Source organism: Mus caroli, unplaced genomic scaffold (assembly GCF_978045245.1).
Source record: "Mus caroli unplaced genomic scaffold, Mus_caroli_1 scaffold_19, whole genome shotgun sequence".
Taxonomy (NCBI): domain Eukaryota; kingdom Metazoa; phylum Chordata; class Mammalia; order Rodentia; family Muridae; genus Mus; species Mus caroli.
Window position 1 is genome coordinate 22,136,889 of NW_028227274.1, and position 15,319 is coordinate 22,152,207.

General features: G+C 44.1%; 1 protein-coding gene across 4 annotated transcripts in view; it reads left to right on the forward strand.

Annotated features, from left to right (window-relative positions):
• Fhod3 (formin homology 2 domain containing 3) overlaps window positions 1-15,319 on the forward strand; it is a 423,897-nt gene that overhangs the window by 112,682 nt on the left and 295,896 nt on the right. The gene's annotated exons all lie outside the window — the stretch shown is intronic.

A 15,319-nucleotide genomic window follows, 5' to 3' on the forward strand; every position in this document is an offset into this window, starting at 1 on the left:
ATAAATAAGTGGATCTGTTTTTACAAACGAATGACTAGTTAGGAGACATGGTTGAGTTTGCCAGCTGTGTCTGGCCCCATGGCTAACACAGCTCACAAGGGGAGGCAGGAAATGGGTGGGGGTTTGGGCTTTCATAGATTTCTGGAATCTGAATGTAAGGAGAACTTCATGTTCTGATGTAGTTTAAGAACAGGGCTGTAGAGTGCTTGCCTAGCATGCACAAGGCCCTAGTTTAAATCCCCAACATTACACAAACTGGGTTGAGGTGGGGCACACATATAGTCTCAGCACTTGGAAGGTAGAGGCACAGGAATCAGAAGTTCAGGGTTGTTTTTGTCTCTATAGAGAGTTTGAGTCTAGCCTGAGCTACTCTAGACTATTTATAGTCTATTTTTTTTTTTATAATTTATAACAAAATGGGTTTATTTCTTAAAGTGCTAGTGTCTGGGAAGTCTGAGCCTGAGAGGCTTGTATCTGGTAAGGGCCCACATGCCACATCACACTATAGGGGAAAACAGAACAGGAAGAGAAGGGGGGCAAACTTGCTTCTATAGCAAATCTTTTCTCTGCATAAGGAGCCTACTCCCAAGGTAAGAATTTTAATCCATTCATGAGGGCAACACCTTTATCCCCCAAGAACCTTATAAGCCCCAATTCTGTTGTGTGTTGACTTTTTTCCAATACATGAATTTGGGGAGCATGTCCAAAGCATACAAGCACATTCATATAGCAGATGCATGCTAAGCTACGTCCTTTTTGCCCATTTTTATGGATGCCTTCTGTGCATAGGAGCTTCTGTTTTTCCCCCTCTTTCAAATGAAGAAATGGAGGCGGGGAAGGGGAGAGGCTTACTGCCTCAGAGTCAGTGAAGCCATTGGTGGGTAGGAATTCTGAAACTCTGAATGCAGAGCCAGTGTCTCCATGTGCCATGCACATGAGGACAGATCCTGATACCAATACAAAGGCCATCATTTGTCGTCAGGAAGAAGAGGTGGGGAGGTAAATGAAAAACCATATGAAAGCCACCAGAACATGAGGGCTTAAGAGCAGTGGGTACCTCTGTTGTGTATGGCTTCCTTTCCATTGATCAGACCAGAAGTGCGAGACTTTTCCAAAGAAGGCGAGAGTACAGGAAGGAAGGCACCTGGGTCTTTGAATCCCTGTCCTACTCTAAGCACAGAGCTCTGTGTATATACTGTACACTCTACTGAGTGAAGGATATTTTTATTCTGTTTTTAATTGTAATAACATTAATTATTATTATTATTAATTATTATTATCTTCATTTTCCATAAAACTCAAAGATTGTGCCTAGAACCACACAGTTAATAAGTGTCAATAATTGGCCCCTGCTCATCAGCCAATGAGGTAGCAATCAGTTGTAGAAAGGAGGAGCCTTAGTGAAGAAATGCATAGCTAGGATCTGAGTTCAGGCTCGCCTTCCCATTATAATGTATGTATTGGGTTGAGGTGTGTTTCTAGAGAAAAATGAGAGTGATAATAAGTTTCTGCAAGTCTTCATAAAAGTAAATGTGTAATTTAGAATAACAGAAGTGACCTGTGTTCAGAGAAAAGACAATCGGCAAGTTGTACAGCAGTCTGCCACATAATGTGGGACATGTGCTTTAAATATGAAGACTAGGATATTGGGAGGATCAGTTGCCCATGGCTTATTTTGTACAAACCCCAATTAGTTCCTGCCTCACTGCTGATGAAAAGCTGCGTCTGTTGCCATGCTATGCATTGCCATGTGAGTCATAAGCTGTCCTTTCTGTAGTCAGTTTGTCACCTTCGAAGGACACTGCTGAGGTCTCTCCCTTTTGCCCTGCTTCTCTACGTTGTTACAGTGACATCCTCTATACTACCCGAGCACCAGTCTGCCTTCTCTGCAAACTCCACTTCACTCTGATACTCTGAGGGAGTTCTTAGCTGAATCTCTTGTCTTAAACGGACAAGTCTGTTGTGCTGAGTTGTAACCACTTGCTCAAATGGCTGACTTTGTAAGTGGCTCAAGAGGTTTCTGGAGTATGGTGGTTTTTGTGTTTTATATCCATGCTCCTTTGACTTGCTCAAACTCTGCCAAATGTGGCCAGTGTTTGTGAAGTGATTCAGTGGGTTGACACAACATCTTAGAATGGTCTCATAAACCTGTGGTGCATGCTTAGGAACTCACTCGATAGGAACCAGGCACTGCATGAATTGTTTATCTATAATTAATATAATCACCAGCTTATTATTTATCAAAATAATTCTTAGGAAATAGAATATACAATAGATTTCAAACAAGGCAGGTTGATGCTGTTGTTGTTGTTGCTGTTGTTGTTGTTTTGCCTACCTGGATCACAACTGAAAATGCTAGCATTGTAAGCATTTGTTTCTCCTGGCTTTCCGGATGCTAGGTGACCTTTTGACCTGTGTGAAGGATTCTCAGCTCATCTGCTCTGTTCTTCCACATTGGCCAGTGTCCTCCTCCTCTAGCTATGGTTCCGTAATTCTGGAGGCACTGTATTAGTTTGTCTTCTGTTGCTGTGATGAACACCATGACCAAAAGCTACTTGGGAACAAAATATATTTATTTGGTTTACACTTCCACATCACAGAGTAGAAATTCAAGCAGGAACCACGAGGCAGGAACTGAAGCATAAGCCATGGAGGAGGGTTGCTTACTGGCTTATTCCCTATGGCTTGCTCAATTTGCTCTTTATATAACCCAGGACCACCTGCCTAGGGGTAGCAACTCTACCATTAGGCTGAGCCTTTCTGCATTAAACATTAGTCAAAAGAGTGCCCTACAGACTTGCCTGAAAACAATCGGATGGAAGTATTTTATCCGTTGAGGTTCAATTAACTCTTCCCAAATAACTCTAGCTTGTGTCAAGTTGGCAAAGAAACAAAGCCATGCTTCATAGCATCAGTGAATTTAATCTGAGGTTGCTCTCTACTCTCCTCCTAGATGGTTCTTAGAAGGCAGGGAACATGCTTTTCTAAGCTTTTCCTAACACTGTTTTCCAGCCTGTCCCAAGTAAGCTCATCTATCTACTAGTCATAATGAAGACTGATAGGGCCTTCACGTTCATACTTTGTCTTGAAAAATTGCATAATAGCTCCTGCCTCAATTCTTGACTCCAAACTTTCTGTGAGAATGTAGTCATAGATATATCTGCCTGTCCATCAGTATATCTATCTGTCTGTCTGCCACTGTCCTCATCTGGAGTGTACTCAGGCAATACTAATGAACAAAGCTGACAGAATACCTACTATGTTGTAGAGCAAAGTGGAGACTCCAAGAGACTGACCAGAAAGGTGAGACAATGCAAAACATACCCTGCCTCTCTGGTTGGAATTATTAAGAGAGGAATATAAAAACATGACCCAGAAACACAGCATTTCTGTAAAAAGACCCTGTCTTAGCTGACCACATAAGGCTTTCAGAGTGAGGTGGTCTGGCCAGCTTTGCACCTTGTTAGCACTGAGTGCCCATGGCTGTGCTACTCAGAGGCCCTGAACACCAGGAGGATAGTGATCAGGCAGAGGAGAGTCTGGAATGGCTACAGGATCCCTGAGCACCAGAAGGGTGTCCTGATAGGATGCAAGAGAGTAGGGAGTGGCCATAGGGCCCCAGGAGGGTCTGTGACATTGTCCCTAGTAGCTATGCTTGTCCTGAGGAAGCATTAGGGACACTGTGGCCCACTCTGTGAGTGAAGGCTGCTGCCAGTCAGCTTAGACTTAAGTTTGAGCAAGCTTGGGATGTGTCTTCAATAGCTGAATAGCCAAATTCAGTGGCCTCTGAAATTCCTTCCCAATCTCAAATTCTGCAGGAGTGGACAATCCATGCTTTGTTGTAATTTTAGAGCTGCTAACATATGGTTTGGAGATGGGCTCATCATTATAATTGGGGTTATGTAATACTATAAAAGGAAACGGTCCTTTAAGTGGGAAAGCTCAGGGAAGTTTACAGAGAAGCAAGAGAAACCGCGATGGTTTTGCAGAGAGGGAGTTCTGTTGCATGTAATTGTTATGAGAAAGACACACACACACACACATACACACACACACACACACATGCAAACCCTCATTCCTGGAAATATTCTGTAACAAAAGAGATTGTAAAAGAAATTTGCTGTGCTTAGGATATTATGCTCAAGAACGTATCTTGTGCTTAACTGCAAATTAAGCGTTTTGTACGTAGCCATCATTGTCCAGAGGAGAAACAAGAATTAAAAACAAAAACTTCCTTTCTTCCCTTTGGTGACTCTTTTTGAGTGTTTCCGCTTTCCAGTAATCACAGCTTTGTCTGACTCCACGAGCTCTGCGTCTCTGGGGCCTGTGTTTTACAGAGCAGTTATTACAGCTGGAACAGGAGCTGCAGAGGCCAAGGACCCATCAGGACCTTCTGAAAGAGGCCTTGATTGCTTTTTAATTTTGCCCCATGTTTTATTGAAATCTGTAATTTAAAATCCATTAGACAAAGAATCTATAGTGCCCAATGGAGGCTTAGGTTTAAGGCTTTATTCCCCCCCCCCTCTCTCTGTGTGTGTGTGTGTGTGTGTGTGTGTGTGTGTGTGTGTGTGTATGTGATGACACTTAAGGTTTTCCCACAGGTATCCTCTACTTTGTTCTAGGAGACAAGATCTCTCTCTAGCTTAATGTTCATCATGAAGATGTGGTTGGCTCACTTGTGAGCTCCTGGGTCTGTCTCCCCTCCCCAGTGTGCACTGAGATGACAAGTGGCTGCCACCACAGCTACAATTGCTTTTAAATCATGAGTTCTATGAGTTACATGGCATCATATTCTGGCCCCACCCTTGCAGGGCAGTCACATGACAGCTGAGCTATCTGCCTGAGTTAGAACTTGTCTTGTTAGAGGTTGTTAAGATGTCTCTGTTTCTGAAACTGTAGGTTGAAAACGGAATCATCAATGTGAAAATGATGTTAATGACTTTTTTTCCTTAAACCTTCAAGTGAGACAGGGAACTTTTAGGCATCTGCATCTTACATAGAGGGCGGGAGAGGGCCAGCACTTTTCTAGAATGATCTTCCAAAGGCAGCCCAAGAGGTTGTGATCTCCGAAAAACCCTGCATGTCTGTCTTGTTCTGTACCACTTCGGGGGTCAGGCTGCAGAAGGGAGGAAGGCAGGAGGGCAGGCTAGGAGTGTGTTTGAGTTCACAGGTCACTGTCAATTGCAAAGGACAGTAAGTGGCACCTGCCTGTGACTCATACATAATAAGAGCTGTCTCTTACTCAATGTTCTTTGTCTCATGTGTGCTCAGTATTTTGCAGGCAGAGTGATGGCTGTTCTTTGGATTTTAAGATTCTGTGCCATTTAAGTTTACAGACTTACCTTTTTCTTTCTCACTCCTTCCTACCATTAGAATGCTTTTACCAACTGTTAGATTGTCTTAATGATTCTTTCTGAGGGTCAGCACACATGGTGGGCAACAGTGGGTTTAGTAGATAGAACTGCTGGACAGAGAAGAGAAACAAAATCTATGATTAAGACTATCACAGCCCAAATAAGGGACTTAAAATACAGAAATACAAAGAAAACACGATACAAACAAAAGGCAAATGTGGGGGAAAAAATCAAAGAGCTGATTTAGAGCAGTAAAAGACCCAGAAGAAAGGCTAAACACAAGACCATCAAAGTTGAAGGGAGATGTACTGGCTAGTTTTGTGTCAACTTGACACAGCTGGAATTATCACAGAGAAAGGAGCTTCAGTTGAGGAAATGCCTCCATGAGATCCAACTGTAAGGCATTTTCTCAGTTAGTGATCAAGGGAGAAAGGCCCTTTGTGGGTGGGATCATCTCTGGGCTGGTAGTCTTGGGTTCTATAAGAGAGCAGGCTGAGCAAGCCAGTAAAGAACATCCCTCCACGACCTCTGCATCAGCTCTTGCTTCTTGACCTGCTTGAGTTCCAGTCCTGACTTCCTTGGTGATGAACAGCAGTATGGAAGTGTAAGCCGAATAAACCCTTTCCTCCCCAACTTGCTTCTTAGTCATGATGTTTGTGCAGGAATAGAAACCCTGACTAAGAGAGGAGAATTCTATATTGGAAGATGGATGGGAGGAAGGAGCTGAAACGGCTCAGGGTTGAGTACTTTTTATTATAGGTGGTTGTGAGCCTCCTGATATGGGTGATGGAACTGAACTCAGGTCCCCTGGAAGAGCAATATGTGCTCTTCACTGCTGAGGCATACCTTAAGCCTCCAGGCTAGCTTTTATTTGTTTCCAGTTATTGTGTAGCAAAGGACCACTGGGAGTGGCTTAAGATATACAACCTTGCATCTGTTTCTCTGCAGTCTACATAGGTAGGGAGTCCTGTTATTGTATGGCTGGTCTTCTACCCAGGTCATCCCCAGCCTGAAAGAAAAAACTTGATTGGCTTGTGCTGTCATCGGAGACTCTGATTTCTCCTCCAGAATCCCCGATTGGCCAGAATTCAGCTCCTTGAGTTGTTAGACCTAGACGCTCAGCTTTTCCAGGCCACATGGCCCGCCCTCTGTTTAGTGTATCAGGTACTCCTTTCGGGGCACCTCTGTGCTGCTACTGGCTGTTACTTCCACTCCTCCTACTAAGGGTCTTGTTAGGACAGCCCCACCTAGGTTAACCTCTTTTGATTATTAAGTCCACTGATTGAGAGCCTTAATTACATCTCCACCTATGACAGTCACAGGCCTTGGTGCTCAGGGGAGGGGATTGGGCCATGTGCAGCAGGAAAGAAATCTGGGGGACCCTTGAGGACTCTACCTTTTACACTCCGCTAACATTGATTTATTTAAGCCTCAGAAGGAAGCAGAATTACTAAATAACCGTCTTTTATGGCGCCTTAAATGCCTTTTGTTTTTATCTCAGGTTAGTACTTTAGTATGAATGTCCTTGAGCATAGGATGGGGGCTAGCTTAGTACTACTCCTCAGAAGGTTAGCAGACATGCTGAATGTTTCAATGCATTGGGACTTTATTAGATTAGCTATTCAAAGTATAAATTATATATTTGAATTACTGAAAGAAAGCTATGTATTGAGTTAACAATTCCGAACATGATCAGTCCTGAGGCGAGGAGTAGCCAACCATTTGCTTGTGAGATAAATGCAGAAAGTGAGGATGAGAATAAGCCCAGGGGAACATCTGTGATCATTCCACACAAAGAGAGTATCCAGGTATAACGGTAGGCTAGGCATGTGTTGAGATTCAAGCCCATTGTCGGATTGATTTTGACCATTTTGTACACTCCTCCACACAAGGAATGTGATATAAGCCATGACCTTAAATGACAGGTAAGATTAAAGAGAAAAGCTGGGCATAGTGGCTATCACATGTGAACCAGCAGGCAGAGGCAGAGAGTAGGAAGATTGCTATGAATTACCTGTAATCTCAGTATACAGGGGTTGGGCACAGGGGGATTGCTGTCAGTTTGAGGGCTTGAGAGCAGCCTGAGCTAGAGTAAGACTTTGTCTAAATCAATAAGTTGATTGATTTAGACAAATCAATAAGTTGAGGTTGCCACACAATCTAGCCAATGATTTAACTGCAGATGGCTGTGGAGTTGATACCAGCATTGTGTAGCATTGAATGCTATGCTCATGGCTTATGAATTTGGCCAAGCATTTTGAATTTGATTTTCCACCATACATATCTGTGCTTCTGAAATTTCTGAGTCTAATCCATATATATTAGTGTGCTTAGAGGACAGAAGTAGGAGGATTGTAGGGTTGAGGCCAGCCTGGGAAGTATAGTACTGCTTCTCTTAAAATTTACAACATAAACAAAAAGCACTATCTGATACTAGTAGCTGCTTATTCCATCGAAAGGGAGTCTAAACTTCATTAAACTACCCTGGATTGATTGTGAATCTGGTGTTGAAGGGTTGAAAGTCCATTTTGAACATACACATGCACTCATTTTAGATCAGAGTTAAAAAGTATTGCCAGCGTTTGAGTAAATTTTCATTAATGCATCTTGGTGAGACCGGGTTCTTAGTGTTACCAAATTCCAGTAAAGAAGCCGGTTAAGTGTGCATTTATCTCTGTGTTTAGCTTGACTCGCTAAGCATAGGCAGGTGAACTAACAAGCAGAAACAGGTCGATTCTCCCACTGGGAAGTAAATCTTGCTGGATGCTGCCTTTCTTTAGAACATGCATGTTACATTTTCTTTGAGGACTCTGTGTCACTTGCAACATTTTGTTCCCACTACAACAAAACACAGGAACAGTAGCCATTTCTTTATTAAACACCACATGCTTGAATTCTTTTCCTTTTCATATTTCTGTTTATTAACATTGAATTTTGTCCCTTGAGTGTGGTGGTAAAGTATCTGGCACAGGTTTGTGCATCCTTGGTAGGTTTCTTTTACGAGTTGCTTGTATTTATCATAATTTACATAATGGATGGCCATGGTGGATTTGAAGTGTTCTAGACAGTTTGTGATGCACTCAGCTGCCATCGAGTGTCTTCTTAGGAGCACTCATTTTTGGTGATACCTCCTGTCTTAGTTAGGGTTTTACTGCTGTGAACAGACACCATGACCAAGGCAAGTCTTATAAAAAACAACATTTAATTGGGGCTGGCTTGCAGGTTCAGAGGTTCAGTCCATTATCATCAAGGTGGGAACATGGCAGTATCCAGGCAGGCATGGCGCAGGAGGAGCTGAGAGTTCTTTGTCTTCATCCAAAGGCTGCTAGTGGAAGACTGACTTCCAGGCAACTAGGGTGAGGATCTTATACCCACACCCACAGTGACACACCCATTCCAACTAGGTCACACCTATTCCAACAAGGTCACACCTTCAGATGGTGCCACTCCCTGGTCCAAGGATATACAAACCATCACATTCCACTCCCTGGTCCCCATAGACTTGTTCAAAAACATGAGTCTATGGGGGCCCTACTTAAACATAGCATAATGCAAAATGCATGTAGTCCAACTTTCAAAGTCCTCATAGTCTATAGCAGTCACAACAATGTTAAAAGTCCAAAGTTCAAGGTCTCTTCTGAGATTCATCCAACTTAATTAACTGTAATCCCCAAAGCAAGGAAGGAAACCAGCTGGGCAAACTCCAAACTCTGCATCTCCATGGCTGATGTCAAAGCGGTCTTCATATCTTCACTTCTTTTTCATCTTTGTTGACTGCAACAAACTGATTTCTCCTGGGCTGGTTCCACTCCTTGTTAGCAGCTTTCCTCAGCATGTATCCCATGGCTCTGGCATCTTTAACATCTTTGAGTCTCCAAGGCAATTTCAATGTTACAGCTTCTTGTTTCAGTGTCTGGGATTCCACTTGATCTTTTGGGCTCTTCCTAAGGGCTGGCATCACTTTTCCAGCTCTGCCCTCTGTAGCACTCTAAGCTCAGGTTGATCCTCTCCACTACGGCTGCTGTTTTGGTGATCATCCCATGGTACTGACATCTCCAATACACTGGGGTGTTCCACTCCAACTAGGCTTCACCAATAGCCTCTCATAGGCTCTCTTCAGTGTGCCAAGCCTCAAATCCTTTGCATGACCCCTTCAGTCCTGGGCCATCAACTACAGCTGAGGCTTCACCTTCTCCAATGGCCTTCCCTGGCCTCTCACAGTGCTAAGTCTCAGCTTCTCTCCATGATCCCTTCATTCCTTCACAAGCAGTACCACCTGAGTGACTCTTAGACATTACCAAGTCCAGCCTCAACATGAGGTACAACCTTGGGTATCTCTGGAACACAGCTTCTTTGTGCTCCCAGAAAACAATTTCCAGAAGATTTCACCTCAGTGATGCTGGTCTCTTCTTAATCACTGCTAATTCCTTAGCTCCAGCTAACCAGCATCAATTTTCCCAGTAGTTCCTTCCATTCTTAACTCTAGAGCCAGAGCCACATGGCTGAAGCTGCCGAGTTCTGCTGCTTACAGGAACTAGAACATGATCCCCTTGTACTATTACATTATCACTAGCTTTATGTTTTCTAAATCCTTCACTGCCTAATCTTGGCTATCCTGGTTCTTGCTCTGTAGATTGACCTTGAATGCAGAGATCAGCATTCCTGTCTCATGGGATTAAAGGTGTATACCACCATGCCTAGTTCTAAATTCAGCTGGGTAGGGTCTTGCCCCAAGGTCCCACTCCCTTTATCTGTTATTTCCTAGAACACAGGATTTTGCTCCATTTTACTTCCTGGTATGCCTTTAATACTCGAACCATATATTTTATATTTTGCCTTTCTAAGCTTGCTATGCTTGTTCAAACTTCTCTTTGTGAGACTTAACCAGAGAACAAAGTCTCTGCTGGGCTTTTTTGAAACTTCCTTTGTCAATGCAATTAATGCAATTAATCCAAGTCTCTTCACCTTAGCCTCAGGCAGACTTTTCAGACAAGGGTAAAAAGTAGCCACATTCTTCACCAAAATATCACAAAAACAGTCTTTATGCCACATACTGAAATTCTTCTCCTTTGAAATCTCTTGGGCCAGGTCAACACAATTCAAATTACTCCCAGCAACAAAGTCTTCCATATTCCTACTAGGATGACCCATTAAGCCCCATTTAAAGCATTCCACTGCTTTCCAAATCCAAAGTCCCAAAATCCACATTCTTTCAAATAAAAGCATGGTCAGGCCTATTCACAGCAAAACCCCACTCCTGGTACCAACTTCTGTCTTAGGGTTTTACTGCTGTGAACAGACACCATGACCAAGGCAAGCCAGTAAAGAACATCCCTCCATAGCCTCTGTATCAGCTCCTGCTCCCTGACCTGTCTGAGTTCCAGTCCTGACTTCCTTTGGTGATGAACAGCAGCATGGAAGTGTAAGCCGAATAAACCCTTTCCTCCTCAACTTGCTTCTTGGTTTGTGCAGGAATAGAAACCCTGACTAAGACACCCCCCAACCCAGGCTGTCCCCATCCTGACTTTTCCAGTGACCACTGGCAGAGGGCACTCCTGGGTTGTTCCAGATAGTTCTGCGAAGACCTCTAGCTGGGACTGAGGATATGGCTCAGTCGGTGACATCCTCACTTTGTAAGTATGAAGAATTTGAGATTGATTCCTAGAGCCTACGTAAAGAAAGCCAATTAAGGTAGATAAGGTGGGCCATGCTTGCAATCATAATGCTGGCAAGACAGAGATAGGCCAGACATTGGATCTGGGTAGCCGGTCAGTTTGGCCTACTCAGTGGGTTACAGGTCAGTGAACGAGTATGTTTCTGAAAAACGACACCTGAGGTTGTCTTCTGTTTTCCTTATATCCATATATACACATGCATGGTGTGTGGGCATGCACACCTGCATGTATTCATGCGCTCTCTCTCTCTCTCTCTCTCTCTCTCTCTCTCTCTCTCTCTCTCTCTCTCTCACACACACACACACACACACACACACACACACACACACACTTCTATAGTTGCTCTACAGAGAAAATTGGACCATCAAGAGCATTGCCCTCCAGTATTACTTATCTTAGGTGTGCTAAGCCAACTAGTGTGGTAGTTCTTTTCAGGTCTTGTTTTGTAGCCTCTTTGAAGACCCCTCAGCCTCTCAGGTCTCTGTTGCTCCTCACTGACTCCATCAGCCATGGACCATGCTTGCAGGACACAGAAGGTTGTGGCCAAATGCAGAAAGCTTTATTCTTTACTTTAGTCATTTAACATCCCTCCCCACCCCCTCTGGCTCCTCTGACAGTGCCCTCCCCCAACCCCGCTCTTCTGACAGTGCCCCATCCCTCTCTGGCTCCTCTGACAGTGCCCTCTGCTCTGTACTTGTCTCTTCTGTTGCCTGGGTCTTCATTCTGCCTCTACTGCATGCTAGCTATAGCCTCACTCTCTGTTGGCCTCACTAGTTAGGGCTTGAGTGTCTTTTATTCAGACCCAAGCCCCATCCCTGCAACCCTCGTGTGTCAGCTCCTGCTCTCATGCTCTAGCAGCCCCTCTGTATTAGTTAGGGTTTTACTGCTGTGAACAGACACTATGACCAAGGCAAGTCTTATAAAAAACAACAACATTTAATTGGGGCTGGCTTACAGGTTCAGAGGTTCAGTCCATTATCATCAAGGTGGGAGCATAGCAGTATCCAGGCAGGCATGGCGCAGGAGGAGCTGAGAGTTCTATGTCTTCATCCAAAGGCTGCTAGTGGAAGACTGACTTCCAGGCAACTAGGGTGAGGATCTTATACCCACACCCACAGTGACACACCCATTCCAACTAGGTCACACCTATTCCAACAAGGCCACACCTTCAGATGGTGCCACTCCCTGGTCCAAGGATATACAAACCATCACATTCCACTCCCTGGTCCCCATAGACTTGTTCAAAAACATGAGTCTATGGGGGCCACACTTAAACATAGCATAATGCAAAATGCATTTAGTCCAACTTTCAAAGTCCTCATAGTCTATAGCAGTCACAACAATGTTAAAAGTCCAAAGTTCAAGGTCTCTTCTGAGATTCATCCAACTTAATTAACTGTAATCTCAAAGCAAGGCAGGAAACCAGCTGGGCAAACTCCAAACTCTGCATCTCCATGGCTGATGTCAAATCTGTCTTCAGATCTCCACTCCTTTTTCACCTCTGTTGACTGCAACAAACTGCTTTCTCCTGGGCTGGTTCCACTCCCTGTTAGCAGCTTTCCTCAGCATGTATCCCATGGCTCTGGCATCTTTGACATCTTTGAGTCTCCAAGGCAATTTCAATGTTACAGCTTCTTCTTTCAGTGTCTTGGATTCCACTTGATCTTTTGGACTCCTCCTAAGGACTGGCATCACTTCTCCATCTCTGTCCTCTGTAGCACTCTATGCTCAGGTTGATCCACTCCATTACAGCTGCTGTTCTTGGTGATCATCCCATGGTACTGACATCTCCAATACACTGGGGTGTTCCACTCCAACTAGGCTTCACCAATAGCCTCTCATAGGCTCTCTTCAGGGTGACCAGCCTCAAATCCTTTGCATGACCCCTTCAATCCTGGGCCATCAACTACAGCTGAGGCTTTACCTTCTCCAATGGGCTTCCCTAGCCTCTCACAGTGCTAAGCCTCAGCTTCTCACCATGATCCCTTCATTCCTTCACAAGCAGTACCACCTGAGTGATTCTTACACATTACCAAGTCCAGCCGCAGCATGAGGTACAACCTTGGGTATCTCTGGAACACAGCTTCTTTGTGCTCCCAGAAAACAATTTCCAGAAGATTTCACCTCAACGATGCTGGTCTCTTCTTAATCACCGCTAATTCCTTAGCTCCAGCTAACCAGCATCAATTTTCCCAGTAGTTCCTTCCATTCTTAACTCTAGAGCCAGAGGCACATGGCTGAAGCTGCCGAGTTCTGCTGCTTACAGGAACTAGAACATGATCCCCTTGTATTATTACATTATCACTAGCTTTATGTTTTCTAAATCCTTCACTACCTAAGCTTGGCTATCCTGGTTCTTGCTCTGTAGATTGACCTTGAATGTAGAGATCAGCATGCTTGTCTCATGGGATTAAAGGTGTGTACTACCATGCCTGGATCTAATTTAGCTGGGTAGGATCTTGCCCCAAGGTCCCACTCCCTTAATCTTTATCTCCTAAAACACAAGATTTTGCTCCATTTCACTTCCTGGTACTCCTTTAATACTCAAACCATATATTTTATATTTTTCCTTTCTAAGCTTGCTATGCTTGTTCAAACTTTTCTTCATAAGACTTAACCAGAGAACAAAGTCTCTGCTGGGCTTTTTTGAAACTTCTTTTGTCAATGCAATTAATCCAAGTCTCTTCACCTTAGCCTCAGGCAAACTTTTCAGACAAGGGCAAAAAGTAGCCACATTCTTCACCAAAATACCACAAAACCAGTCTTTATGCCACATTCTGAAATTCTTCTCCTTTGAAATCTCTTGGGCCAGGTCAAAACAGTTCAAATTACTCCCAGCAACAAACTCTTCCATATTCCTACTAGGATGACCCATTAAGCCCCATTTAAAGCATTCCACTGCTTTCCAAATCCAAAGTCCCAAAATCCACATTCTTTCAAATAAAAGCATGGTCAGGCCTATCATAGCAATACCCCACTCCTGGTACCAACTTCTGTATTAGTTAGGGTTTTACTGCTGTGAACAGACACTATGACCAAGGCAAGTCTTATAAAAAACAACAACATTTAATTGGGGCTGGCTTACAGGTTCAGAGGTTCAGTCCATTATCATCAAGGTGGGAGCATAGCAGTATCCAGGCAGGCATGGCGCAGGAGGAGCTGAGAGTTCTATGTCTTCATCCAAAGGCTGCTAGTGGAAGACTGACTTCCAGGCAACTAGGGTGAGGATCTTATACCCACACCCACAGTGACACACCCATTCCAACTAGGTCACACCTATTCCAACAAGGCCACACCTTCAGATGGTGCTACTCCCTGGTCCAAGGATATACAAACCATCACACCCTCTGTCTCTCACTGGCAAGACCATTGGTGGTTACCTGACCTTCAAGATGGATGCTGGGTATGTCGTTCTGGCGCTCTGTCTTGATACATGCTGCCCAGGTGCCCTCTTGCTCTCCTTTAGAGCTGTGTGACATTGGGGTTCATCTTAGCTTTCAGGCAGCTCCTCTAACTCAGGTGCTGGCATTACTTCTTTATTTTGGGTTCGTTAGTGAAATGGGCTTTATTATGGTTTTTTTTTTTTTGTATACACATGTCATTGTTGTTTGATTACATTTCCCATAGGATTGCCAATGAGGCATTGGGCTTTCATCTATAGGATTATCAACTTGGCACTGGGTTTTCATTAAAATTGAAAAATAATCCGAATCTGGTCCTAAATTGACCTCTCGTGGCTTCCTGGTCTGAGTGGTCTCTGGGACTCCCCTTTTGAACTTTCCTGTCACCCTGGAACTCAGAGTCACATGGGGCATAGGCATGTGCTAATAAGGCAGATTATCTGTGACAAACCCAAACTAAACTCCCACGTCCAATGAAGGCAATGGTTAGAAGACTTAAGTGAAGAACACGGAGATCAGTCCCCAGAGGGTGTACTGGATAGTCCTGTAGACTGTCAGGCCTGCTCCTTCATTGTGATGGATGAGCAGCTCCTACAAAGACTTTCCTGGCTCCATCACAACCGTGGGTCTTCAGGTTCTTTTCTCAAAACGTGCTAAGCTTTCCTGCTAGATAGCTTCTCCCCTTGGGGCTGGAAAAGAGCAACTGTGCCCTTGACCCCTGGCTTCCTCCCTAAGAACTATAAGTAGAGGCAGAGGTAGGATCTTCACATGTGCTTGGGATGGAGAGGGAGGCAAGACTGTTTGGGTAATGAGTGAATGACACCTTCGAGGTGGAGTTTGTGATGGTTTGTATATGCTTGGCCTAGGGAGTGGCACTGTTAGAAGGTGT